Genomic DNA, 27,159 nt, shown 5'->3' with positions numbered 1-27,159 from the left:
AGGCTAATATGTTCTGACTTAACTAAGCCCTTGAGCTCATGGCTGTCAGCAAGCTTTTACGTTTCTATAAAAGCCATTCTTTGCTGATCTAATGGCCTCGTATTTATGGTGATTTATTTCCATTGGAACTGGAGACCAGCAGACAGTTCAAGGCTGCTCCAGACTGTGAGTCCATGCAGATGATAAGAGTCAGCAAAGCTGCCCAGAGATCTTGTGTCCATGGCGCCGAGGAGACAGCCTCTGTCTGCAGCCAGTGGGCTCCTCGTCCTGGGATGGACAGAATGGGGTGGAGCGTGTTTATCCAGGGGGAGTGGGAACTCCGGAGGCCAAAAATCTCAGATGTTCCTGGATTTCCTCACTTCCTTCTTCGTCTGCTCCTTTGGGTCTACGGTCTCTGGCCCTTTGGCCTCCCCTGTGATGCCTCTAGTCCTGGTCCTCCGTTTCCCCCACTCTCCTGCTGGTCCTGACAGGCTGGGCAGCTTGGCTTCACGCCTGTGTCACCAGAGCTGATAAACTTACTGCAGCTCCTGGGCTGTGCTTGGAGAAGAGACTAGAACTTGGAGGGTCCTCGAGATTCGCGTCAGATAGGCCTCCGATACCCTTTCTGGTTTCAGAGTTTGTTGTTGTTTTGCACCAAGGGTCTGCAGTTCCCTGTTTCCCTGTCTTGTGGTATTTATTCTAGACTAGTCAGAGAAAATGGACAGGATTGTGTTCAGATAATCTGAGACTCAGAAGTTACCTGTCCTCCCTCTGTCTTAACGTCAAAATCAGCCCGCTTGCAGCCTGCGCTACTGTTGCAGTTCAGTTGCTAAATCGTGTCCAACTCTTTTGTGACCCCATGGACTGTAGCCCTCCAGGCTCCTCTGTCCATGGGATTCTTGGGCAAGAAGACTGGAGTGGGTAGATGTTCCCTTCTGCAAGGGATCTTCCTGAACCAGGGGTCGAACCTGTGCCTCCTGCTTTGCTAGAGGATTCTTTACCACTGAGCCACCAGGGAAGCCCACAGCCTCTGTTAGTGCCCCGGAGTTTTGGAATTAAAGTTGCTCACATAACGTAGCATGCTTATCATACACCGAGAATTAATATCCATCTCCCCCATTGTTTTTAGTGCTACCCATCTGCGGACTGTTCCACCGCCCCACTGTCATCTAACAGCCGGGCCTGTGTGAGAACCACAGCCACGAGCCCCACTAGGCAGAGAAAACAGAGCCTGACCACATTCCCCCTGCTCTTGAGTCCAGGACACAGCCCCCTGCCCCTCCCAGTCCTGTGTCCTCCTCCGTGAGTAGGATGTCAGTGGTCCCAGCCCTGGAAACCCAGTGATGGCCATTAGTGGAGGTCATGCTCCCAGTTCTTTCCCACTGGAAGCAAACCGACCAGAACCGCAGTCTCCACGACAAGGGTCTCAGGTCCCCTCTGAGAAGCTGGCCTGGGCCTCGTGGCGTGTCTCATTCTAAAGTTCATGTTTCTCGTGCCATTTTTCAAGTCCCTCCAAGCTGTTTCCACATGGGAAGAAAGTGGAGCAGGGGTGATGTTAGAATAAGGCTCATCTTTACAACAGAAGGGATAATCCACTAGGCCTTATGATGGCCAAGTCAGGCAGTGAACAGGTTGACTAAGCCAGTTTCTCATTGTCCATGAGAATTCTTCTGCTGCTTCTGAATGTATAAATCCTCAGAAATCCATTACCTGTGGTTTTACTGAATCCACAGAAATCAGTGGCCAACACACATGCTGTGGGTTCTTCCCCCGCGGCTCAAACGGTAAAGAATCTACTTGCAATGCAGGAGACCTGGATTCCATCCCTGGGTTGGGAAGATCCCCTGGAAGAAGGAACAGCAACCCATTCCAGTATTCTTGCCTGGAGAATTCCCATGGACAGAGGAGCTGGGTGGGCTACAGTCCACAGGGTCGCAGAGTCAACCCAACTGAGTGATTAAGCACACACTGGGTACTCAGGTTTCCTGGAAAAGACAGAAACACAGGTTCCCTGCACCTTGTTTCTAATTTAAATCAATCGCACAGCAGTGAGCTTTGCAAAGTTCATAAATGAAGCCACCCCTGCTCTGCGGCCCCCTTGCGGCGGGGGGCACCTGGGGCCGGGCCACCAATTCCTGCCCTCAAGTTCTGAGAGTGCTGTGTTCTTAAATGTGCTCTGAGCTATTCCTGAAAAGCAGAGCATCACGTTTCTGGGTCCTGTGATGCTTAGGAAGTGATGTGAGCATTGTTTCTTCACAGAAGATCGCATCTCCCAGGACAGTGGCGGCATCCACGCATACGGCCTGGCCGGGGGAATTTGATTCTCTGCCTAGTCAGACTCCGAGGAGAGAAGACAGTTCAGGGTACGCTGCCTGGATGCTGACATGTCTCCATTAACTGCCCAAATCAACCCTCATCCGAGAACCCATGGGCTCCTCTTCACCTACAGTAATGCTCTTAAGATAGGAGGCCTGGGTCGCCAAGTTGTAGCTGGCTGGCATGTCTGACTCACACACTTCCCCTTTCTCTGTCTTCAGAAAACAAGAATCCCAGACCCTGACTTCCATCTAATACAAGACTTCCGACCAAACTGATCACCAGCACAAAGAAACAGCAGCCGACAAACGACTGGGCTAACAGCTCACATTGCAATTCCTCTGTTTCATCTCCTGTCCAGAGGGGTTGGTCTTCAGATGAGTCCTGTGCGGGGCTGACACGCTGCAGGAGTGGTGATGGGGGTCTTGCCTTAGGACTGGATCTAAGGAGAGTTGAGGGCAGGCTGTCTGTGCTCGCCACTGACCTCCCACCTCTGGCTGCACTGCCCACCTCCTGCCCTCGGCACTGTGGGGAAGGTCCTGTCACCCAGGCTGCCCGAGTCCCAGCCTGACCAGACTCCCCTTCTGTAAAACCAGTTTTTCTCCATGGTTGCCCAGCTTCCTCCAAAGGCGTCCACTCAGCTGCTGATGGAGTCATCCTGCCGGCTCTCCCTGGATGATGGATCACAGTTCGCTGCCCCTGACCCCATGCTGGCGAGCCGGGGCCCAGCGCTGCTGTTTTGAAAGGGCAGAAGCTAGAGGCGGGCGCCCTTGATGCAGGGCGGAGGCTCTGGGAGAACCTGATGTCCCCAGACCAGAGGCCTGACAGTCAATGCTTCATTTCTCCTGGAGGAAATGAATTGATCCTGTCACCAGCAAGCTAAATGCAATCAGGCTCTTGACTGGAATCATAAATCGTGTTTAAGTCACAGTTAGCCAGGTACTGAGACCGGAGAGCATGCAAAGGAGACACACGAGCCCGTGGATTCCCCATTTCCTAGGATTCTAAGAGGTCTTAAATTACTTTAGAAAATACTCTGATAGATGTACACCTGCCTGCCCAAACAGTGTGTCAGAGAGAGAGAAAGAGAAATTAGCCCAAACACCTCCTTTGGGATCATGTTTAGTTAACCGGAAAGAATTACAGAATTTCTGAAAGCCTTGGGGCACCAAGACTGACGTTCTTTTGCTTTTTTTTTCTTTGTTTGTGGGCGGTCAGTTATTCGGTGGAGGAAGGTTCAATGATGGTGAACTATCAACTCAACAAATAGCAGAAAGTTCTCCACGCCCCGCTGTGAGAGATCCGACCTTGTGCCTTCCACCTTACCCTGCACACTCGCCCGCAAGCTTTCCTCGCCTTCTGTCTGCACACGTGAGAAAGCAAGCAGGGCAGCTCCCAGGTCACAACCCAGCTGGGGGCTGCTGGGACTTGAGTCCAGTTATGGGTCTAGAAGCAAAGAAGGGTGATGGGAAAGAGACTGGGATGGGGCAATCATTCTGGGGGGCATCAACGGGGTCTTGTAAAGCATCTGCCTCACAGGGAGCTGATATCCTCAGGTGGAGATGAAGGCTCTGTTTCTACTGGGTATGGAGGGGTTGCTTCTACTGGAATTTAGGGGCTCAGGGTGCCCAGCTTCATCTTTAGGATATGATCTTCCCACGCATCCCCATTCTGATTCTCAGGATACCATTTCTTCCCAGTCAATGCCCCCCACTTGAATGGCAGACGTTGTGTGGGACTAGAAGCTTCACTTGTGTTGTGGGTCCACCTCTCCCAGGATGAGGTTTCTGGGTTTGCCTTTCCTCCATCTCAGCCCATCAGCTACTGGAGACAGGTGTCTTCTGGGCAACACTGAAGCTCACTGATACGGTACTTGATCTGGGAATTTCAGATTCTGGAGCCCATTTTATGGGAGCAAACAGCTGATCTCACTGCCTTGTTAGTTTTACAAAAATGTTCAACAGTATCATACACAGTCGTTCAGACCCTTCCTTGCTTTGTAAGTATTCGGTTAAGAGTATCCGTTGATGACACTTTGCGTGTCTCTCTTGCCATGTCACACCACGGAGTAGCAGTGACCTCTCCACTGCTGGACACTAAGGCATTTAGGGCACCAGGCAGTGTGTCAGCGCTAGGCTTGTTGTTGTTGCTTAGTTGCTAAGTCGTGTCTGACTCTTTTGTGAGCCCATGGACTGTAGCCCACCAGGCTCCACTGTCCATGGGATTTCCCAGGCAAGAATACTGGAGTGGGGTGTCATTTCCTTCTCCAGGGGAATCTTCCTGACTCAGGAATTGAACCCAAGTCTTCTGCATTGGTAGGTGGATTCTTCACCACTGAGCCATCAGGGAAGGCCAGCACTAGGATCAGTTCAGTTCAGTTCAGTCGCTCAGTCGTGTCCGACTCTCTGCGACCCCATGAATCGCAGCACGCCAGGCCTCCCTGTCCATCACCAACTCCCAGAGTTCACTCAGACTCACGTCCATCGAGTCCGTGATGCCATCCAGCCATCTTATCCTCGGTCGTCCCCTTCTCCTCCTGCCCACAATCCCTCCCAGCACCAGAGTCTTTTCCAATGAGTCAACTCTTCGCATGAGGTGGCCAAAGTGTTGGAGCTTCAGCTTTAGCATCATTCCTTCCAAAGAAATCCCAGGGTTGATCTCCTTCAGAACGGACTGGTTGGATCTCCTTGCAGTCCAAGGGACTCTCAAGAAAAGGCCACTTAAAACAGAGAAATTACCCACAAAAGTCACAAGACAAAAAAGCCACAACACTAATCAAACACAAACAGGACATGTGTTTCCAGGGTGAGGGCTGGAATGAGAAGGTCTTATTTGACCTCAGCTGGGAACACATGCATCAGGCAACACAATTGTTTTCTGCCTCCCCGTGCATGTCTGTGAATCACTACACAACTGATCTTGCAGATACAAATACGTGTTAGCAAGTAGGTGAACTTGCAGTTATAGAATCTGTGACTAATAAGGACTGACTGCATCCAATACAAGTTTAGTATCCGGAATATATAAAGAATGCCTACAACTTAGTGATAAAAGTAAATGTAACCAACTAAAGCAGGCAAAGCATCTATTACATATAGGTGCTTCTCTCAAGATGATACACAAATCGCCAAGGAGCCTGTGGAAAGATGCTCCTCCTTGTCATCCCTTCAGTCAGTCAGTTCAGTCGCTCAGTCGTGTCTGACTCTTTGCGATCCCATGAATTGCAGCACGCCAGGCCTCCCTGTCCATCACCAATTTCAGAGTTCACTCAAACTCATATCCATTGAGTCGGTGGTGCCATCCAGACATCTCATCCTCTGTCGTCCCCTTCTCCTCCTGCCCCCAATCCCTCCTAGCATCAGAGTCTTTTTCAATGAGTCAACTCTTCGCATGAGGTGGCCAAAGTACTGGAGTTTCAGCTCTAGCATCAGTCCTTCCAGTGAACACCCAGGACTGATCTTCTTTAGGATGGACTGGTTGGACCGCCTTGTAGTCCAAGGGACTCTAAAGAGTCTTCTCCAACACCACAGTTCAAAAGCATCAATTCTTTGGCACTCAGCTTTCTTCACAGTCCAAATCTCACATCCATACATGACCATTGGAAAAACCATAGCCTTGACTAGACGGACCTTTGTTGGCAAAGTAATATCTCTGCTTTTTAATATGCTATCCAGGTTGGTCATAACTTTCCTTCCAAGGAGTAAGTGTCTTTTGATTTCATGGCTGCAATCACCATCTGCAGTGATTCTGGGGCTCAAAAAATAAAGTCTGACACTGGTTCCACTGTTTCCCCATCTATTTCCCGTGAAGTGATGGGACCAGATGCCATGATCTTCGTTTTCTGAATGTTGAGCTTTAAGACAACTTTTTCACTCTCCTCTTTCACTTTCATCAAGAGGCTTTCTAGCTCCTCTTCACTTTCTGCCATAAGGGTGGTGTCATCTGCGTATCTGAGGTGATTGATATTTCTCCCATCAATCTTGATTCCAGCTTGTGCTTCTTCCAGCCCAGCATTTCTCAAGATGTACTCTGCATATAAGTTAAATTAGCAGGGTGACGATATAAAGCCTTGACGTACTCCTTTTCCTATTTGGAACCAGTCTGTTATTCCATATCCAGTTCTAACTGTTGCTTCCTGACCTGCATACAGGTTTCTCAAGAGGCAGGTCAGGTTGTCTGGTATTCCCATCTCTTTTAGAATTTCCACAGTTTATTGTAATCCATACAGTCAAAGGCTTTGGCATAGTCAATAAAGCAGAAGCAGATTTTTTCTGGAACTCTCTTGCTTTTTCGATGATCCAGCAGATGTTGGCAATTTGATCTCTGATTCGTCTGCCCTTTCTAAAATCAGCTTGAATATCTGGAAGTTCACGGTTCATGTATTGCTGAAGTCTGGCTTGGAGAATTTTGAGCATTACTTTACTAGTGTGTGAGATGAGTGCAGTTGTGTGGTAGTTTGAGCATTATTTGGCATTGCCTTTCTTTGGGATTGGAATGAAAACTGACTTTTCCCAGTCCTGTGGCCACTGCCGAGTTTTCCAAATTTGCTGGCATATTGAGTGCAGCACTTTCACAGCATCATCTTTCAGGATTTGAAACAGCTCAACTGGAATTCCATCACCTCCACTAGCTTTGTTCATACTGATGTGTTCTAAGGCCCACTTGACTTCACATTCCGGGATGTCTGGCTTTAGGTGAGTGATCACACCATCGTGATTGTCTGGGTCTGAAGCTCTTTTTTGTACAGTTCTTGTGTGTATTCTTGCCACCTCTTCTTAATATCTTCTGCTTCTGTTAGGTCCATACCATTTCTGTTCTTTATCAAGCCCATCTTTGCATGAAATGTTCCCTTGGTATCTCTAATTTTTGTCCCTCAGAGGAATACAAATCAGAACGATGAGCTGTTACTTTATACACACTAGGAAGACTAAATTAGGAAGATGAACAATAGAATGTGTTGGCAAGACTGTGAAGGAGGGAGACTCGCTCTTGTTGTTGGTGGGGATGTTGGTAGTGCAGCTGTGGTGGGAATTAGCCAGGCAGAACCCTGGACTGTTTAGCACAGAGCTGTTGTAGGACCAGCAATTCCACTCCCCAGCATACACCCAAGAGAAATGCAAATAGACGTGTACACACACACGTGCTCACAGCAGCCTTACTCATAGGAACCAAAAAGGTAGAATCAGACCAAGTGTTCTTCAACAGGTGAATGGATAAATACATGTGGTCTATCCATACATGGGAATGTTATTTTACATAAAAAGGAATAGTGTTGATACATTCTTCTATATGAATGAACTTTGAAAGCACTGTGGTAAGAAAAAGGAGCCAGTTCCCAAACATATTGTGTGAATTCTTTTGAGAACAGGCAGATCTAGAGAGATATAAAGTAGGTTAGGATTGCCTGGAACTGTAAGGGTGAGGAGGAAGCAGGGAATGACTCTGAAACATGACTGACTTTCTCTTTGGAGTGATGGTAACATCCACAAGCTGATTGTTGTTGTGACTGAATGAGTCTAAGAATATTCTAAAACTTACTGAAGTGTACATTTGTGATGGTGAATTGTATGGGATATGAGTTATATCTCAATAAAGCTGTTAAAAGTAAACGTTAAACATACATGTATCTTGTGACACAGCAGTTCTATATATTCTCCAAGATAAAATAAAATTATATTTATCATAAAGCTTGTATTAAGAATGTTGATAGCAGCGTGGCTCATAATTGTCAAAAACTGGAAAGCAGGCAAATGTCCATCAAAACTGTAGTGAGTTCACACACTGTAATTCAAGTTATCAGTAAAACAGAGTGAAGTAGTGATACACACCACAACAAAGATGAATTTCAGTATCCTTATGTTGAGCCAAAGAAGCTTGGCCCAAACAGGCACATGCTGTAGAATGTAACTCTATCTAAACAGAATTCCAATACAGAGAAGCTGATCCGGAATTACAGAGAGGGGCTGCCTGGGGCTGGATGCTGGGGAACGAGCTGCAATTGTGCACATGAGAGTTTTCTGAAGGAACGTCAATATCTTTTAAATATTGAACAAAAATAACCAAGAATATCATATTAAAATAAAATCATATATGTGTTCCAGCTGACAGTAAGACATGTTATAAAGATATAATGATTTGCACAATAAGACAGAAATTAATGGAACAAATAACTCAGAAACAGAATCTAGAGTTTATTTTATTTAAAAATTCTTTTGGCCATACTGCATGGCATTCAGGATCCTAGTTCCTCAACCAGGGATTGAACTCATGTCCCCCACCATGGAAGTGCAGAGTCTTAGCCCCTGGATCACCAGGGAAGTCCCAGGATCCAGCACTGATACGTGACAAAGAGAGCATTTCATAAGATCACACTGCTCAGCAACAATCTCTAGGACAACTAGTTTACTTCGGAAAATATTGTAACTGTCCTTGCGAGTCACCAGAAGGAATTGCAAACGACATCAGTATGTCTTTGAGGACGTTTTTTAGATGTTGATTGGATCATTTTTGTGTCAGAAAATATAACAAACACCTCCGTGCTCAATAATAATGTAGCAGAGATATCAATGGATAGAAGTTTGTGTTCTGTGGGACCTCAGGAGAGTGTTTCTAAGTTGTGGCTAAGACGTATGACTTTTATCAGCACCACTAGGACAGTAATTTCGGAAGGTGTCTGAGATGTGAACTGGCCAATGGTGTCATTTTACAGAGGAGGACATGGAGGCTAAAAGATGCTAAGTCACAGGCCCTAGTTTACAGATAATTAAAAACACATTCAGAACCAGGCTAAAAATGTTAAATTCCATTCTCATATGTTTTAGAATAATCACATTAAAAAGGAAGTGTTAACTGTATAAGAAAATTTGCCATGACTTTTAAATATATGTTCCTCTAGAACATTTAAAAGAGGATTTATTTGTAAACTAATTCAGGGGGAACTTAGCAAGAACATTGCGACCTGGGTACATACATTCTTTTTACAGGATTACACATACTTTCAGCAGTATGGCAGTATTTTCCTTTCTGCTGCTGCTGCTGCTAAGTCGCTTCAGTCGTGTCCGACTCTGTGCGATCCCATAGACGGCAGCCCACCAGGCTCCCCCGTCCCTGGGATTCTCCAGGCAAGAACACTGGAGTGGGTTGCCATTTCCTTCTCCAATGCATGAAAGTGAAAAGTGAAAGTGAAGTCACTCAGTCGTGTCCGACTCTTAGCGACCCCATGGACTGCAGCCCACCAGGCTCCTCCGCCCATAGGATTTTCCAGGCAAGAATACTGGAGTGGGGTGCCATTGTCTTCTAGCCTTCCTAATAAAATCACCAAGAAATCTGCTGAAACAAGAAATTATATAGCATTTTTTACTTTACTACAAAGTAAAGGTCTTGTAAGAAGTAACATTCCACCATTGTCTCCAGCATGAGTAAGAAGCCTGGTTATTTTGTGAATAAACTCGAAAGCCTGCAATCAAGCTGACTTCTGTTTGAGTCCTTCTGGGAGAACTTGCGGCACCCCTCTGAGCCTCAAGGTCTTTGTTGGACTGAGGCCGGGTTGGGTGCAGCGGCCCAGCACCCAACTTGATCCACATCCCAGCAGGATGGCGAAGCTGTCCTTCCGTCAGGCTCCTCCCTCCCTGGTGGGTGCTCGGTCACCCCTTTGCTGCTCTCTTCCTGCCGAGAGTGTGGTGGGGGCCTCTCTGGACTCTGGACCAGAGACCCTGCCTGCGGGCTCCTTGAGGGCTGAACAGACAAAGCACAGGGGAATTTCTAGGGCAGTGAAACGATCAATATTTCACTTGATACAGCTATGGTGGCTACACCATTTTGTGCATTTGTCAAAATCCACAGAGTTTTACAACCCAAAGTGTGAAACAGCATATGAAAATTGAAAAATAAAATGTTTAGTTGGTTGGGAGATTTTTAGGATGGAATGCAGATATAGCAAAAAAATCTAAGCATGACAAATGTATGGAGGGAGTGGTGAGAACAGACGCTAAGTCCCATTGGAAGTGACCGGTCTCTAGGAGTACAGGTGAAGGGACTACTCCCGTGGGAGCAGGATGGGCCTTCTGATGACGACTTGCATGTGCCTGGAACAGACCCTGGGTGGTGGAAGCCAGTTCTCCCTGTTGGAGGCAAGCTTACAGGGAAGTCAGAGGGGGAGATAAGAGTGGTCCACGGGGTGATCAGACATCAGAGTGAACTCATGATTAACTTAATACACACAGGTGGTCATACATACAGTATCCCTAGATATATGTACAAGTATGGTTAGTACATGGGCTTCCCAGTAGCTCAGACGGTAAAGAATCTGCCTGCAATGCACAAAACCCAGGTTCAATCCCCGCCTTGGGAAGATTCCCTGGAGAAGAGAATGGCTACCCACTCCAGTATTCTTGCCTGGAGAATTCCATGGACAGAAGAGCCTGGAAGGCTACCTCCCATGGGGTTGCATGGTCAGACATGACTGAAGCAACTTAGCACACAGCACAACACATGGTTAGTACACACACATGTTCTCTGCTCTGACAGCGCCAAGGTCATCCACCATCTCAGAAGCCAGGCAGGAGCCACGATCTGCAAGTGTATAAATGCTCTGATTCCGTCCTGAAAGTGAAAGTGTTAGTGGCTCTGTCATGTCCGACTTTTTGTGACCCCATGGACTGCAGCCTACCAGGCTCCTGTGTCCATGAGATTCTCCAGGCAAGAATATTGAGTGGGTTGCATTCCCTTCTCCAGGCGATCTTTCTGACCCAGGGATCGAACCTAGGACTCTGGCATTGCAGGCAGATTTTGGTGGCCCATCTAAGCCACCAGGGAAGCCCTGATTCTGTCCTGAAGGCCTTCTTTAGAAAGGGGCAGAGGAGACCATGGGTCCACAGAGGAATTTTGGGGGGGTGGAGGACCTGCCACCCCAGGCACGTCTGACTCTGTGGTGGTTCTTCTCCTGCTGGTTTGCTGTTCCTGAAAATAGAAGTGGGTTGTGGAGGGCAGATGGTGAGGCAGGTGTTTTGTGTCCATTGTGATGCAAATGATTCTTTTTCAGAGCAATGCAAATGTTTTTCCTTGGTGGAAATGGAATTGATTTCCGGCCTGAATAAAGGATGATCCAAACATTCTACTTTTTTTCAAACTTTACATTTTAATGCCTGAAGTATGACCCAGTTTTGCATCTCTGACTGAATTCATCTTAGCATCCTGCTTATCTATTACATTTCTGTTCTTTAGATACTATTTCCCTATTTTTTGAACCTGTTTTTGTATCTCATGTCATTAATTAATGAATCAAAATTATTAAGGCATGTTTACATTTGTGTTAAAGTCATGACTTTCTTTACCTTTTGAATGCTAGCCTTTAAGAGTTTCTACTCCTCACCAGCTAGAACCCAGATATTGCAAAGCTTAAGTTTTATCAAGTGAAAGTTGCTCAGTTGTGTCCAGCTTTTTGTGACCCCATGGACTATAGCTTTCCAGACTCCTCTGTCCATGGAATTCTCCTGGCAAGAAAACTGGAGTGGGTGGCCATTTCCTTCTCCAGGGGATCTTCCCATCCCAGGGATCAAATCCAGGTCTCCCACATTGCAGGTGGATTCTTTACCATCTGAGGCACCAGGGAAGCCCAAGAATACTGGAGTGGGTAGGCTAATGCTTCTCCAGGGGATCGTCCCGACCCAAGAATCGAAGCGGGGTCTCCTACATTGCAGCTGGATTCTTTACCAGTTGAGCTACCAGGGAGGTTTTGTCAAGGCTGTTCACAAATGATCCACTGGATTTGCTCAGAAAATGTTGGCAGGGTTCATTATTGTGCCTGTTTTGCAGATGTTGGAAATGAGGCTCAGATGTCTTGAGCTGCAAGGGTTTGGACAAGCTTGGAGCGCTGCCTCTGGAGAGCGTGATGCCAGATCAACAGGGAATTCTCAGCCCCAGTGGAGCCCTGCTGGGTCAGAACCTGGGGCTGGGAGGGAGCATAATGGTCCTGGTGATGCTGGTACACATACGTGGGACTGAAAACCACTGTCCTGGGCAGTGGAAACCCAGGGAAACACCCGGGTTCTCTAAGAAAAGTGCTAGTGTCTGGGTCCTCTGCTGGGCACTGATTTAGCTGATCTGGAGCATGGCCTGTACATCTGGATCTTTAAGCTCCCTGAATTCTAAAGTGTAGCTGAGCTTACAAACTGCTGCCCTTTGTTGTTGCTTAGTTGCTCAGTCGTGTCCGACTGTTTCATGACCCAGTGGACTCTAGCCCGCCATGCTCCTTCATCCGTGGAGTGTTCCAAGCAAGAATAGTGGAATGGGTTGCCATTTCCTTCTCTGGGGATTTTCGAGGCTCAGGAATTGAACCCATGTCTCCTGCATTGACAGGTGGATTCTTTACCACTGAACCACCAGGGAAGTCCGTTAGTGTGGAAACCCCAACTCAGAAATAGTCTATGATTCTGAAGCAGTTCCAGTCCACTGTCTACAAAGCTAGATGGAAACTAGGCAGATATCTAGTTAAAGAGGACAGTTTCAAATGCACCCGATGAAGAGATGTGATTTTCTTCTGTGCGGATCATAAGGACCCTGACCATTGAAGAACAGGGCATGCCTCTCTCACTGGAGATAAGTAAATAGAATGCTCCTCAGGTTGGAGAAAATAAATAAAATGAACATCATTTGGATTGGCCCCCTATGGTTCAGTTGCTTCTCAATATGGCACAAATTCATTTTAATTTAATGGATTTGTTACACATTTCCTGAAAAGTTTTTCGAGAAGGAGTTTGTGAATTAGCAGCTGAGCATCCTACTGGGGAAGTCATTATGTAGCAAGGTCCAAGTTGAGAGGATCAGATAATAACCAACAATTTATAACTTCCAAAGCCATGTTCTTAAATACGGAATTGTGGAAAGGAACATTTGCCAGCAGCACTACTGCAGTGTAGATGTTTAGTTTTTATGATGACAAACAAAGTGCCTCCTTCTCAGGGGCCATCTGCACTGACCGTCAAGGTACTTGGTCACTGAGCTTTAATCCAGTCAGTGAGCTCTGGTCCAGGCAGTGGACTCTGGTCCAGGTCACTTCTCTTTCACGTGCATGATGCATGGTTTCAAGGATCCTGTAGGCATCTTTTATTTACTCAGTTGGTGATGGAATCTAAGATGCGCATGCTTGCTAAGACTCTTTGGTTGTGCCTGACTCTGTGCGACCCTATGGACTGTAGCCTGACAGGCTCCTCTAGCCATGGGATTCTCCAGGCAAGAATATTGAAGTGGGTTGCTATGCCCTTCCTCCAGGGAATTTTCCCAACTCAGGGATCAAACCCAGATCTCTCATGTCCCCTACACTGACAGGCAGGTTCTTAACCACTAGCACCACAGGGGAAGCCCGACATCTAGGGCATAGATGTGCTAAGCTGATCGATGGAGAAGTAAGGATGTGTAGGACTATCTCATTTTTGAGACATGAGGAATCTCATGTTTGAGGAAGAATTAACAGAGTCATTGACCAGCACCTCATTTATCAGAGTGATTTTCTAAAGAGATTCTAAGCCAAAGGGCATTGTAAAAATCCCCAAAATGCAATCTTGGGATTTGCTCAAGACTCCAAATTTTCATTACTTGCTAAGTAATATTTTAAGAATTTGTGATTCAAGATATAAGATTTTTTTCAAATTCAAAATGATTATTGGGATATCCAAGAGATTATAACTAGGAGCTAACAGATTTTATTCTGTTGAGGAAAAAGCCCCTCATTCTCAAAAACCATGTCATTCATCATGCTTGCTGTGCTGTTCACCTCAAAATAAGATCTCGTTTTTATAACCGATCGTATCTTCATACCATCAGATTTAAGTACATCTGTAGAATTCAATAATCTGTGCATATCCTTAATTACTGATAAGATCTTAGGTTCCCTGCTAATAGGCAGGGCAAGGACAATCCTTCATACAATCCTGGATACATAGCAGGTACTTCACCCTGTATATGGCGGGTCTGATGAGGGTGTCTATGTGGATTCACCAAATCTCATCACATGTGCCCTCACTGCTGGGACAACTGACCTTCAAAACCCACCTTTACTATAAATTACCCAGGTATCTTGGAAAAATCCCATGGCTTATGACTCAGTTTTCCCACCTGTGAAATGGGGATAATAATTGGATCCATGCCACCGATTTGTTTTGGGAAGATTAGGTTCTTGTACACAGAAAATCCTTAGGAACAAGATGAAGGCATGTGAGAGTCAGTACTGTTACCTAATGTCAGTGGCAGGGTGGCCATTTTTATGGGAGAGCAGGGGAAAGCACCCAGCTGGGAAATGCGCTGGGTGTCAGATGCTGGGAGCGGGCAGGGCAGGGAGGAAGATGGGATGCTGGCCTCCATTTAGGTTCTTCACAAACACATGTCAAACATGAGAACAAACAAATGCATCAGTGAAATAACTGGTTAAATGTAATTAAGCAGGATGAGAACACCAAAGGCAAGCATACCCATGTCAGACAGCAGCATCTTAGCAGGGAATGGTTGTGGCGCATAGTCACGTGAGGGTCCCTCTAGGAGAGGCTGTTAAAGGGAATAGTCACAAAATGTAGGCTCAGAAGCTTCAGGAGGTCAGTCAGTCCCTCCTCCCATGAGAGTCCCACCCACTGAGATCAGTTCAGGGGTGTGCTGTCCGTCCTCTTGCGTATCGAGGACTCTCTTGTCTGCTTCACTTTCCTCCACTTGACATTTGGATAATTCAGGAAAGGAAGCCCAAGGTGGGCCTTGAGTTTTCTGATGACAGATCTTTTTTACTGGCCTGACATCTCAGTAAACTCTTGGATTGAAGTTTATTTCTATCAAGGACCAATTGAGCCAGTAATACGTGCATCTGCTCACTTCACTACTACATTCAACTTGCATTTCAAGTGCTTATTACGTTTCTAGGACTGAGGAAGAAACAAAAGAAATGAGACTTTCCCCTTATCCTCGAGAATGTGCCATCTAACTGACAAGGCATGGAACAAAAGCTACTTACAGAAGCAAAGCTTTGTGCTTCAGCGGGAAGAGGGTTGAGCTGGGGACAGAAGCCCTCGTTGTTTGCCCTGTTTGAGTTCCTGGGTGCTGTGGGTGAGGGCAGTGGTCAGGGGAAGGATGAGAGGGGATGGGGGAGAAGCCTTGAGTGGCTGTCAGCAGCCCCAAGGAGAAGCAGAAGGGCACAGTGGAGGGCTGTGAATTCTGAGTCCCATCAGGTATTTTTGGTAAGGGCTGAATGAGGGATGGTTGTAGATTACAGTGGGTGGTTCCTACGCAGACCAGGAAAACCTGCATTTCTCTGGGGCTGCTCGCTGCTCACCTCATGTGAGAGCTGGCAGCTGCCCAGGTCACGACAGGTGGGCAGGCAGAAAGACAGGTCCTCCATGTGTTAGAAGTGTCGTGGGCTGCGTCGGGCATTTTATCTCTGCCTCCTTTTCTGGTCTGATGGTCGCTTGTTTTCCAGCCTCAACCCTTTCTGGAATAGTTATTTCTTCTAATTATAGACCATTAATATAATTAAGCCAGGATGTTCTAACTGTGCCAAGGGCAGCAAATGAACCCCTGTTTCACCCCTTAGTCACTTGGGACATACATCTATTAGTGCATTTATCATATTAAGATAAAACCCTCTTATTATAGTCTGTTTCCCGCTGACTCACAAGTCCTTTATTAGCAGGAGCCAGATTTTATGCAAATATCTATCTTTCTGTATTATTTCCTCATGAACACAGACCTCAACAGTTGGTATTAAGTATACTAATGTCTCAGTGCTTGCCTTGTGTTGGTTCACTAGTACAGCCCAGGCGCTGCTGACATTTGCCAGCTCAGGACAAATTATCCCCCTGGCTGGAAACCTGTCTTGAGTTATTTTGGTGTAAATAAGATAAATGTGCATCTCATCAATGGAAAAATCATAGCAAAGCCAATGATGCTGTTTATGAATTAAGACAACACACATACACTCTTCTGTTCTTAGAAAAGGGAGAGGGGCAGACATGAGTAGGCATGGAAATAGAGTAGGAAGAAAAAGCCCAAAATGCTAACTGTAACTGTCACTTGGCTCAAGAATTATAAATGGATCTCACGTCCATGGCTGTTCAATAATATCTAACATTTCTAACAATTAAAATGCCAGAGAGATTAGTGAAACATTCCCTCAAAAGACAGGCAGATAAAAAAATTTTTAAATCCTTAAAAAAACAAGAAGAAAGTGAGAAAACATGTTGCAAAGGCAACATTTCCTTTAGGAAAGATGTGTATCGATGCTATGAACCTTGTTGTCCACTGCCCAGCAATAATTAACTACGTGGTCCCACCAGAGGTACACACAGTATATTAAATTTTTACATTAGTCATTAAAGATTTAGTTGTAGAGTCTCACTCTTGACAGACTCATCTCATACCAACGTATTAAATTTTACATTTTAGCTTAAATTGTTCTCTCTTCTCTTTTTTCCAATTTAAGTCACTTGTTTGCAACAAAACAAGTGAAATGTAATCATTTGAATGAATAAAGCATGAACTCCAGAGAGTACAGCCCTCATGCTGTGCGTGTAATGAAATCTATTTCTCTTTGATGATCTCAATTAAAAGAAGTTAAGAATTGAAAGTGTGACTGTAATTATTTCTTGATGTATCTGGTTTTTTTCCCAGGCAGGCACAGTAAGCAATAGCTTCTGTGAGGGGTTCCCGGGGATGTCCTTGGCATCAGGTCCCTGGCATGAATGCACAGGGATATTTCAGAGAAGAGGATCTGCTACTAATCTAAGAAAGGAAGGGTGGAAGCCCTTTGTTCATGTTAGCCATTGTTGCACAACAAATAAGCCCAAAACATAGAGACAAGGCAATTGTTCTGTTTTGCTCATGATCAGTGGGTTGGCACTACAGGCTGGGTTCAGCTAGGCGATTCTTCAGTGATGTATGGTGTTGACCAGAGTTACTTGATGATGGTCACCTGGAAGCTGGTGTGGCCCGGAGGGTCAAGGTGACTTTCCAGCCTCTGGGCTTAGCCATCCCTCTCCATCCTTATGTCATATCCAGATATCTCCACGTGTGGTCTCTGCAGGAGTAGAGTTGGGCTTCTTACAAGAGCTCAGGGCTCCAAGAGCAAGTGTTCATGGCATCGGGAAACAGAAGCTCTTGATTTCTTAAAATCTGGCCTCAGAACCTGATGCAGGCTCACACCTGCATCCTCACTTAACCAAGCATCCACAGACTCCACTCCAGTGCAGAGACGGGCACTGGCTCCGCCTCTGCACTGATGAGGTTGTCAAAATGTGTGTGGGTGTTTTTAATTCTGCCTGTTCTCCTGTAGCAATATTTCCACTGTAAACAGGTGACCAACTCTTACTGTCTCCCAGCTGACACATCAAAAATCTTGGTCCCTTTCAGGGAGTGGTCAGGTTATGTTAATCTACTTTTGCATGGGGTTCATAGATAACAAGAAGTGTTAGAGTCAAGGCTTTATATTTGCTCCTGTTTGTTCTAGGGATATACTTTAAAATCCTTAATTTAAAAAATTGGTCAGATACTATATATCTGTCTATGATACAAATATATTGCCTAGATCTACTTCTAAATATAAGCAAAACTGAATGACAGTACTCCTATTTGAGATAATTCTTCATATATTCTGGAGAAAAATTCTGCTCAGTTTATCTTGAGAGGGAACAATGACTAGCTGGGTTATCTCAATGTCTATCTAATATAAACTAGGCGGAGTCTTTTTTTAATGTCCTAAGTATTGTCCTATTTTGGAAGACCTACTGTTGAATAAGTCTTTTGAAATTGTTGCCTTCATGGAGCTTGCATTCTAATGAGAGACAGATAATAGGTAAACAAATATATAGACACGTAGTTTCAGGTACAGTAAAGTTCAGTGAAAAAAATTAAGGTAAATGGGCAGAAAATGATTGCAGCGGCAGGAGGAGGCATTTCTGTGTGGACAGTGAAGGGGGGTCTCCTGGGATTTGACACTGGAACAGATATACCAACAAAGGGGAGTTCATGATATGGCAGTGCTAGAAAAGAACATTTCCTTTGATTTGGAAACAGGAAGCACAAAGTTCTTGAGTCAGAAATAAACTTCCACTGAGCAGCTTAGAGTGGTTGAAATAGAATCAGAAAATTAGTCAACTCCTAGTTACTAAACGCCACCTAATAAATAATCCCAAAACTCAGTGGCTTGAAACAACAATGACTATTTATTATGTCTCATGAATTCTGCTGGTCAAGAGTGCAGATATGGCCTGGCTGGATAGTTCTGGTCTAACCCTAATCAACGTGACACACCTTGAGCCCAAGGAGAAAATCAACAGTTTTCTGAGCAACTTGATATTGACTTGCCTACATGATCGGTCCATCCATAGTCTACACAGCACTAAAGTCTAGCATTCAGATTATGGAAGAGGATTTCAAGTGGGAGACCTGCTACTACAGTCAGGAAAAGTCAGAGAAGAGAATTTTTCATGAGTAACAAGAAGTTTGTTTTCAGTATTTACCCAAAATGGGTAACTGCTGAACAAACAAGATTCTGCTTTCCCATCTCCCAGTTTGAAATCCTAGAAGCTCAGGCACATGCGTGCACACACACACACACACACACACACACACACACACACACACACATGAATAGGAATCATGTTCACTAGTGTTTGATACATAATTATTTTCGAGTTTCGAATCATCGCTATAAAATTGTTTGCAAGACTCAGGAAGCTGGGCCAATACAGAATATTCTTGTATCTTCAACTTTTTAATGGATCTCAGAAGGCCCTCTTCCCTGGGTTCCCTACTTCTTAGTTGTACGTTGGTTATAGTCATCATTTAATGTATTGTTATTCTTACCTAAGTTTATAATGGACATGGTCCCCTATCCACATCTGCTGATGCACTCAGCTCACATTCTCTGAGCACTTCCTGTGTGCCAGGCACTATGGATCTTGTCCAGTAGAGGAAGAAGGATGTGCCTTGAGGTGGGAAAGACCACAGCCCAGGACTGATGACTGGATGCAGGAGAGAGTTTGCATCTTTGAATCCCTGTGGTCAGGCCTGACCTGAGTGGAGAGTTCAGAGGGGCCTGAATGTCCAGAAGTTGCCCACAATCAACAACCGGGAGTTGAGAGGAGGAACATCAGGCAGGTATGTACGCATCTAGTAGGTGACTCTCTGGGGGCCTGACTCCTTCCGACAGGAGGTTCCTCCTCTCTCTGACTCTCTGATAAAAGCACAGAGGGTTGGTCAGATGCAGAAGGTGCACGCGCTCCAGGCACCGGGTTGCAGAAGACCATGTCCCCAAGTCTAATCCATGCCGACTTACAGCTGCAGCCTGCAGGAAGGCTTCTGCGGAAGACTTGCTCCAGCTCATCTTGTTTCATTCAGGCTCTGCCTCATCTAGGTCCATCACTCTTGTCTCTGAGCTCTTCCTCAGCGTCCAGGCCCCATGAAGCCTGCACTTCCAGAGGCTGCAGCATCCATAAAGGTTTATCTACTGAACAAGAACTCAATCCCAGGGAAGCCAAATCCTGCCCTGTTTCCTTCAGAATGCTACTACTAAGTCACTTCAGTCGTGTCCGACTCTGTGCAACCCCATAGATGGAAGCCCACCAGGCTCCCCTGTCCCTGGGATTCTCCAGGCAAGAACACTGGAGTGGGTTGCCATTTCCTTCTCCAATGCATGAAAGTGGAAAGTGAAGTGAAAGTGAAGTCGCTCAGTCATGTCCAACTCTTAGCGACCCCATGGACTACAGCCCACCAGGTTCCTCCATCCATGGGATTTTCCAGGCAAGAGTACCAGAGTGGGGTGCCATTGCCTTCTCCATTCCTGCAGAATAGCACTGACATTATAGGTCTTCCCAGGTGGTGCTAGTGGTAAAGAACCCGCCTGCCAATGCAGGAGATGCAGGAGATGTGGGTTCCATTCCTGGCTCGGGAAGATTCCCAGGAGAAGGAAATGGCAACCCACTCCAGTATTTTTCCCTGGAAAATCCCATGGACAGAGGAGACTGATGGGCTACAGTCCACGGGGTCACAAAGAGTAGGACGCAACTGAGCATGCAACATTTTAGAATGGATAACTACTGAAACCAAACTTTCTGTTACTCATGAAATTGGATTTTCTTAGGGTTCCCTGAAATATCCAAGCTGTGTGATGGCTGATGCTGGGTCAGGCTCTGGCCTGAGGCTCCCTGGCATGAACAGTGCTGGCCAAATGCCCTTCCCTGCCTGCTCAGATCCTCAGGTGATCTGAAGACAGACTCAGAGTTTACCTGGGAAGTAACAAAGTCCAGTGAATGCTCCTTCAAGGGAGTGCTTCCTCAAGTTCTCTGTGTTGCCTTAACCCTCAGCACTAAGGCGCTAAGTGTACCCAACAAACATCTGCTCTTATACCCTTGCTTCTCCATTGGAGTGACTGCATTCCAGAGTATAAGCCTGGCACACCTAGGGTCACCTCTCCCACTGGAGGCTGAGTGTGGGGTACAGTATCTTTTCAGCAGCCACATCTCCCATCTCAAGTGGCCTTCAATGCTGCCTTCTGGAAACACTGATCGCTTTTGATCGATGCTAATTCATGTGCCTTGAGACAGATGGTGGAGATAAAGCCCAGGATATCGAGCAACTTCTTGGTCTCTGTTCCCATTGCAGCCCATCTCTGCAGCAAATAGTCTGTGAACATCAGGTAGCCAGGGCTGTGGAGGGCTGTGTTGTAGCAGAACCATCCACAGCCTGCTCTCCTCCCTGGAAGAAGGAGTAGCGTCTTTAGATTTTTTTGGCATCTGAGACCTTTGAGGAAGGCTGCCTCCATCGGTCTACCTCAGCAAGCTATCTCCCATGAATATAGATGACGTTTATGGCTGAGGCATACTGGGATCTTCAAAAATAATTTTGTAAAAATTCAGGACTATCATGCTACTTGAGTTGGTGAAAAATGAGACTGTGAATTATTGATGGCCCATAGATTCTCTGTCAGCTTCTCCCATTAAGAGGTGGAGTTTACCACCCAGTTGGTGACCGCTGCTTCAGTGACTTGTGTGACTCCCTGATGCCAGAGAAACTGTCCTGGGAGGCCAATGGCAAGGTTGTGAGCAGCCTGGCAGCTCATGGGTCTGCTGGCATGCTGAGTCTGCATGGGAGAAGTCCGCCCCCTCTACTGGAGAGTGGAAGATGCCATGGGGTGACCCCAAGGGGGTTAGGTGAGCTTGGCCTCCCAGACACGAGCACCAAGGCACCAGGCAAGTGAAGTAGTCATCTTGGGTCTTTAGACCAACCAGTCTACCAGCTGGACATCTGAGTGCCCTAGCCACTTCACTGGGAACAGAAGAATCTCTGTTGAGCCCAGCCTAAATGCCTACCCACAAACTTGTGAGACTTAATAAAAATTTGTTTTGAGCCATAAGTTGTTGAACAGAGCTTGGTGCTAATTTGTTTAGGTTGACGTCTTAGCTCAGAGTCTTAGCTCAGCCAAATGCCTGGGGTTTATGACTGGAACCTGGAGATAATGCACAAGCCTTTTGCTAATTCTACAAACTAAGGCTTTGGGGTTTGAAAGTCATCTGCTTGCTGTTCAAAAGGAGTGAGCAGATGAGAGTTTCTCAATTTCTGGGTCTAGCAGTGACCTTCTACTTCAGTCGGGCACTTTTGCTCAAGATAAGAATGTCCTTACAGACATGAATACATTCCACACCAGCACTACAGGGATACAAGTGAAGCCCCACTGGTGGTCACTTTCATTTTGCCTTAATATTTATTCATTTGGCTGCACTGGGTGTTAGTTGTGGCATGTGGGATCTAGTTTCCTGACCAGGGATCGAACCGGGGGCCCTCTGCATTAGGAGCATGGAGTCTCAGCCACTAGGCCACCAGGGAAACCCCCCACGTTGGCTTTTGTATATGTTGACATTGTTTTTCATTGGAAAAGACTCTGATGCTGGGAGGGATTGGGGGCAGGAGGAGAAGGGGACGACCAAGGATGAGATGGCTGGATGGCATCACGGACTTGATGGACGTGAGTCTGAGTGAACTCCGGGAGATGGTGATGGACAGGGAGGCCTGGCGTGCTGCGATTCATGGGGTCGCAAAGAGTTGGACACGATTGAGCAAACGAACTGAACTGACATTTTTATTTCTGAAGGAAAAATAAAGCAAGAACAACTTTGATGATTTAATTTCACTTTGATATTTCTCTTGGAGTCAGATACTCATTCATTTGAGCCATTGCAATGACTGTTCCCTTGAATTTCTACAACAAGCCACTCTTCAAGGTGAGAGCAGCTTTGTGGTTCAGGAGTATCTCCAACTATCTTACAATCTCAGTAGTAATGATATATTTCCATCTAGGAGGCAGTTTTCTTTCTTTTTAAATTTATGGAAATTTTATGGAAATAGAATCTGTAGCTATGGGATTTATTTATACTTAAAACCCTTCAAATGGAAGATTTTTCACTGGAAGTAAATTCCTTTGGACCATCAAAAGATCTCTGCTGGGTCAGAGTAACTTCTTAGTACAGCTAAATGCCCCAGGTCCCATCTTTCACACAGGCTTCACAGGTTGGTGGAGAAATATGAGGTCCCATCTTTGTGCTGGAGAGAAGCCCAGCACTTTCTTTTAAACTTTTAATTTTATATCAGAGTATAGCTGATTGACAATGCTGTGTTAGCTTCAGGTGTACAGCAAAGTGATTCCATTATATTTATAGATGCAACTATTTTTTTTCAATTTCTTTTTCCATTTAGGTTGTTACATAATATTGAGCAGAGTTCAACCCAGCACTCTCTAAAAAGATGGCAAATCATTTTCTCAGCAGGTGTAAATTTTATTAAGTGTTTGAAGTCCATAAAATTTATGGCTGTTAGTTGTCTAGGAGAATCTTGAAAGACTTTATCCTCTGGCCTTTCTGAAAGCCATGGTCCAATAACACAGATTTGTGTCAGTGGCTTCAAGTCCAACATCCCAGAAGGGACTATGAGACCCTCACCAAATGGTTGGCACTGACAAAAGAAACTGAGTTTACAAATAGTACAAAGGCAGGCCTTTGACTTACAATTTTTTTGCAAACTAATTTAATGTCTTCAAGTGAAAAACCTCAGAACTATTAAAATGCAAGTCTCAGAAAGTAAAATTACATGTACTCTAAACAAAAAGGTAGGAAAGCCTTGTCTGATTCAGTGAAAAAACCAAAATTTAGGATATTTTTGAAATTAACCTTTTTAGAACGAGCAAAATACTCACTAGACGCTAACACAGAAGTCAGCGGCAGGGCCTCTTCTTCCAAGGAGACGGAGCAGAGGAGTTTGGCCCTGTTTGTCTCGATCAGCATGACCATCATCCTGACATGATACAGGAAACGAACAAGAGAAGACGCACAAAGGTGGAGAGCAGACAGACCGAGAGCCCGGGCCCCGGGGAACGACATGCTATAGATTTTTCTGGGTTTCTTTCTGCTTTGTATATTCTGGACTTGAAGAAGTTAGAAACCCAGAAATATTAATCAGTGCAGATGAGAAAAACTCCAACAAAAGCCTACCCAGTGTCCGGTGACAGATAAAGGATAGACAGCTAAAAACGTGGTAAACACGTACCACGGCATGTCACTGATCCTTAAAGGGAGAGAAGTTCTAACTCCTCCAGCAGCGTGGGTGAGTCTGGAGGGCATTATGCTGACTGACATAACCCAAACGTGCTGAAGTGAAACCGTCAGCTGCTCAGTCGTGTCTCTTCGCCACCCCATGGAGCCCACCAGACTCCTCTGTCCATGAACTCTCCAGGCGAGAATACTGGAGTGGGTTGCCGTTCCATTCTCTAGGGTATCTTCCCGACCCAGGGATTGAACTCGGGCCTTCTGCATTGCAGGCAGACCCCTCACCATCTAAGCCAGCAGAGAAGCCCCGTAAATCAGGTACAAAGAGACAAAGCTGTGTGGTTCTACTTTATGTGAGGTATCTGGAGTGATCATCCCATGGAGAGAGGAAGTTGGGTGTTGGGGGGAGAGTGATGACAATTGTTGATCAATGGATATAGAATTTCAGTTTTGCAAGGTGAAACATTTCCGGAGATTGGTTGCACAGCCATGTGACCATGCAAATATTCTTAACATCACTGAACTGAACAGACAGGGGAGCAAAGTGAAGCCTGGCAGCTTGATTTGGGAAGGGGAGGGGTCGGAGACCTCAGAGGCATAGGTTCATAGCAGGGGATGAGGGCTGACCTCTGCAGACAGACGCTCCTTCCTTCTGGTGTGCCTGGATGTGGCCTGTTTTGTTTTTTTCTTCACATACAATGAAGGGAAGAAAGCCGCCTCGTGGGGTGTCCTGCAATCGGAAGGGAAGAGTGACCAGGCAGGGAAGAATGGGCGTCTAGGCAACCATCCCATGCAGAGTAAAGCTGCGGGCTGCCTGTGGCTTTGTCTCCCAGGAGAACACCTCCTTAGGGCCCCCAGCCATGGAGCAGGGGTCAGAGGAGAGAGGCACAGTCCCCAGAGGACCCAGGACCCAAGGCAAGGACAGTGGGTTCCAGGTGGGTGTAATTGGTGGTGATGGGGCAGTTCAGGGGTGACTGGTGTGGGAGCGGGGCAGTCCCAGGCAGGTTCAGAGTGCAGCTGCAAAGATTCCAAAGACAGACTTGGCATTTCTGCTCAGGCACAATTAGCTTATAACTCCTGCAGCCAGAAACCACAGCCCAGAGTTTCTTACGAAGTAGCATTTTTGCTGTTTCGTCTTGTAAATGTGGCTGTGGAGGTCAGATGGTGTGGAATCGGTCATCCCATCAATGAGTTAAATGATACGCGTTTGCAGTCACCATCGCCTGCAGTGGTCCCAGAAGACAGACAGACTCCTGCCTCCTGCGGCTCCTCCCTTCTAACCCCTTCCTTATCTTCCATCTGAGTCTTGGTGCCTGGCCCAGGCAGAGGCGGCCCAGGCCTCTGCTGATTCTAAGTGGCTCTGAGCTACTGGAGAAACACTCAGGAACACACTTGGCTTCCTGGCGATCTTCCAAACCAAGACCCCCAAATCCATGCGATCAGTACTTCTGTGAGGAAATACCCAATATGTATGGCCTTACCTCTATATAAATCATAGCCATGAACTTCTGTACCCAGTACACTTTGTACAGGGGCACTTATAATGCACAATAGAATATTTAAAAGGTTGAGATGAAAAATATCAAGAGGTTCTCTTACTTTTGTGCACTCCAGAGGGTCCCCTTGAGACACTGTTCCAAGCACCCAGCAAGCTGGGTCTCTGGCCTCTGCACCATCAGTGGGGCTGGGGGGCTGGGGGAGGCTTCTGATGCCAGAAACAGGTCTCGCTGCAGGGATAGGGGGAATGTTATCTGTGGAGCCTGAACTTCCTTCCTTCCTTTCTTCTCCTTCTTCTTCTTTTTTTTTTTTTTTTCCTTTTTTTGGTTCATTTCTTTGGTTTGTTTTTCACTCTGGCAAGTTCTGAAATAAAACAATAGCAGGCCAGGGAAATATCCTAAGGATATGTCAACATGAAAAATGTTCTCCTCTCAAGCTTTTATGTTTCAGCAAAATAAGCTCTCTTATTCTGAAACCTCTCTCCTTTTCCCACCCCCAGTTTCCTGCCCGAGTGCCTGAGTCTAGCTTCTCATCCGTGGCATCTCCTGTAGGAGATTTATCAGCTGTCCCCCAGGTCTGCTTTGGGCAGAGATGAATGACTGACTGTGTTCCTCCCCTGTTCCCTAAGAAAGCTCCCTGACCACTGCTCATCCCATCCTCCTGTCCTCTCTCCCCAGCAGACAGAAGATGAGGCAGGAGAGCCCAGTGTCTTGTTTCCTTCCACCCTGACATCTGCTTCTCCATTTTTAAGATTCGAGTGTTCTACTGAAGCCATGAGTATTGACCTTATGAAGCAAGCCTTGTGCACGGCTGTTGAACCTTCTGACTTTCCAAGTAATAACGTATCTTCATATAGTAATTTTCCTGAAATTCAAGGAGAATGAGAGCGTTAGATAACCAAAGTGCTCACATGGACTGCATGGCCTTCAGGCTTCTGATTGGACAGAATGAATCTTGAGTTCAGACCCAAACTGGGGGTGCTGCTGGGGTTCCTGATGGAGCGCCATCCGGCCTGTCTCTGAGCATAGCTTTGTGCAAACTCCTGCTCGTCCACTAAGGACACACCTTTCTCACTGAAAATACTTCTGTTTTCTGTCTGCATTTTGTCTTGTATTTATCTGTGAAATATTGAAAAACAAAAGTTAAAAGGCCATCATAATCCCCGGTTCCCCTTGGTGGGGAGCACATTCAGGAGCCTGCACCCTCTCAGGGGTCCAATTCCTTTGCTGGCAGCCTCCGATATTGGGAAGAGAGAGTGAAATCCTAACCAGTGCACCAAGAAGGGAAGGCCCTCTGTATCCCTATGGCAGGGCCACCGTGAGCCAAGGACAAGGTGGGGACACTCGGGGGATGGGCTCGGGGCAACTTGAGCAACAGGTGTCCTGGTGGCCGAAGCCTTGGCTGGCCGGTGACTGGGCATACTCACTTTTCTCTTGGAAGCAGAATCTCTGTACAATCACCATGTTATACCGCCTTTTCTAGGTGAGAACCCTCCATGGAAATATCAGTGATGAGAAGGGCACAGGGATTCAACCCACCTGAGACCAACTTGACTGGCAGCTACTGTTTGGGAAGTGAGGGCAGGTTTCTGTCCCAGGGTGGTTCCCGCCCATCACTGCCTTGGGGCAGGGAGCAAAGAGGCTGTGTTCCGGCAGCTGCAGTCCCTAGGACACTGCAGGGCTTGGGGTGGGACACGTCACCTGACCTCACCAGGAGTGTGCCCACAGTGCACAAGACAGAACCGAGTCCCAGGAAACAGCAGCAATCAGCACAAAAGCTTCATGGAGTCTAAGGTTAGAAA

Source organism: Ovis aries, chromosome 13 (genome assembly GCF_016772045.2).
Source record: "Ovis aries strain OAR_USU_Benz2616 breed Rambouillet chromosome 13, ARS-UI_Ramb_v3.0, whole genome shotgun sequence".
Classification (NCBI taxonomy): Eukaryota; Metazoa; Chordata; class Mammalia; order Artiodactyla; family Bovidae; genus Ovis; species Ovis aries.
Note: the sequence above shows the minus strand (reverse complement) of the source record.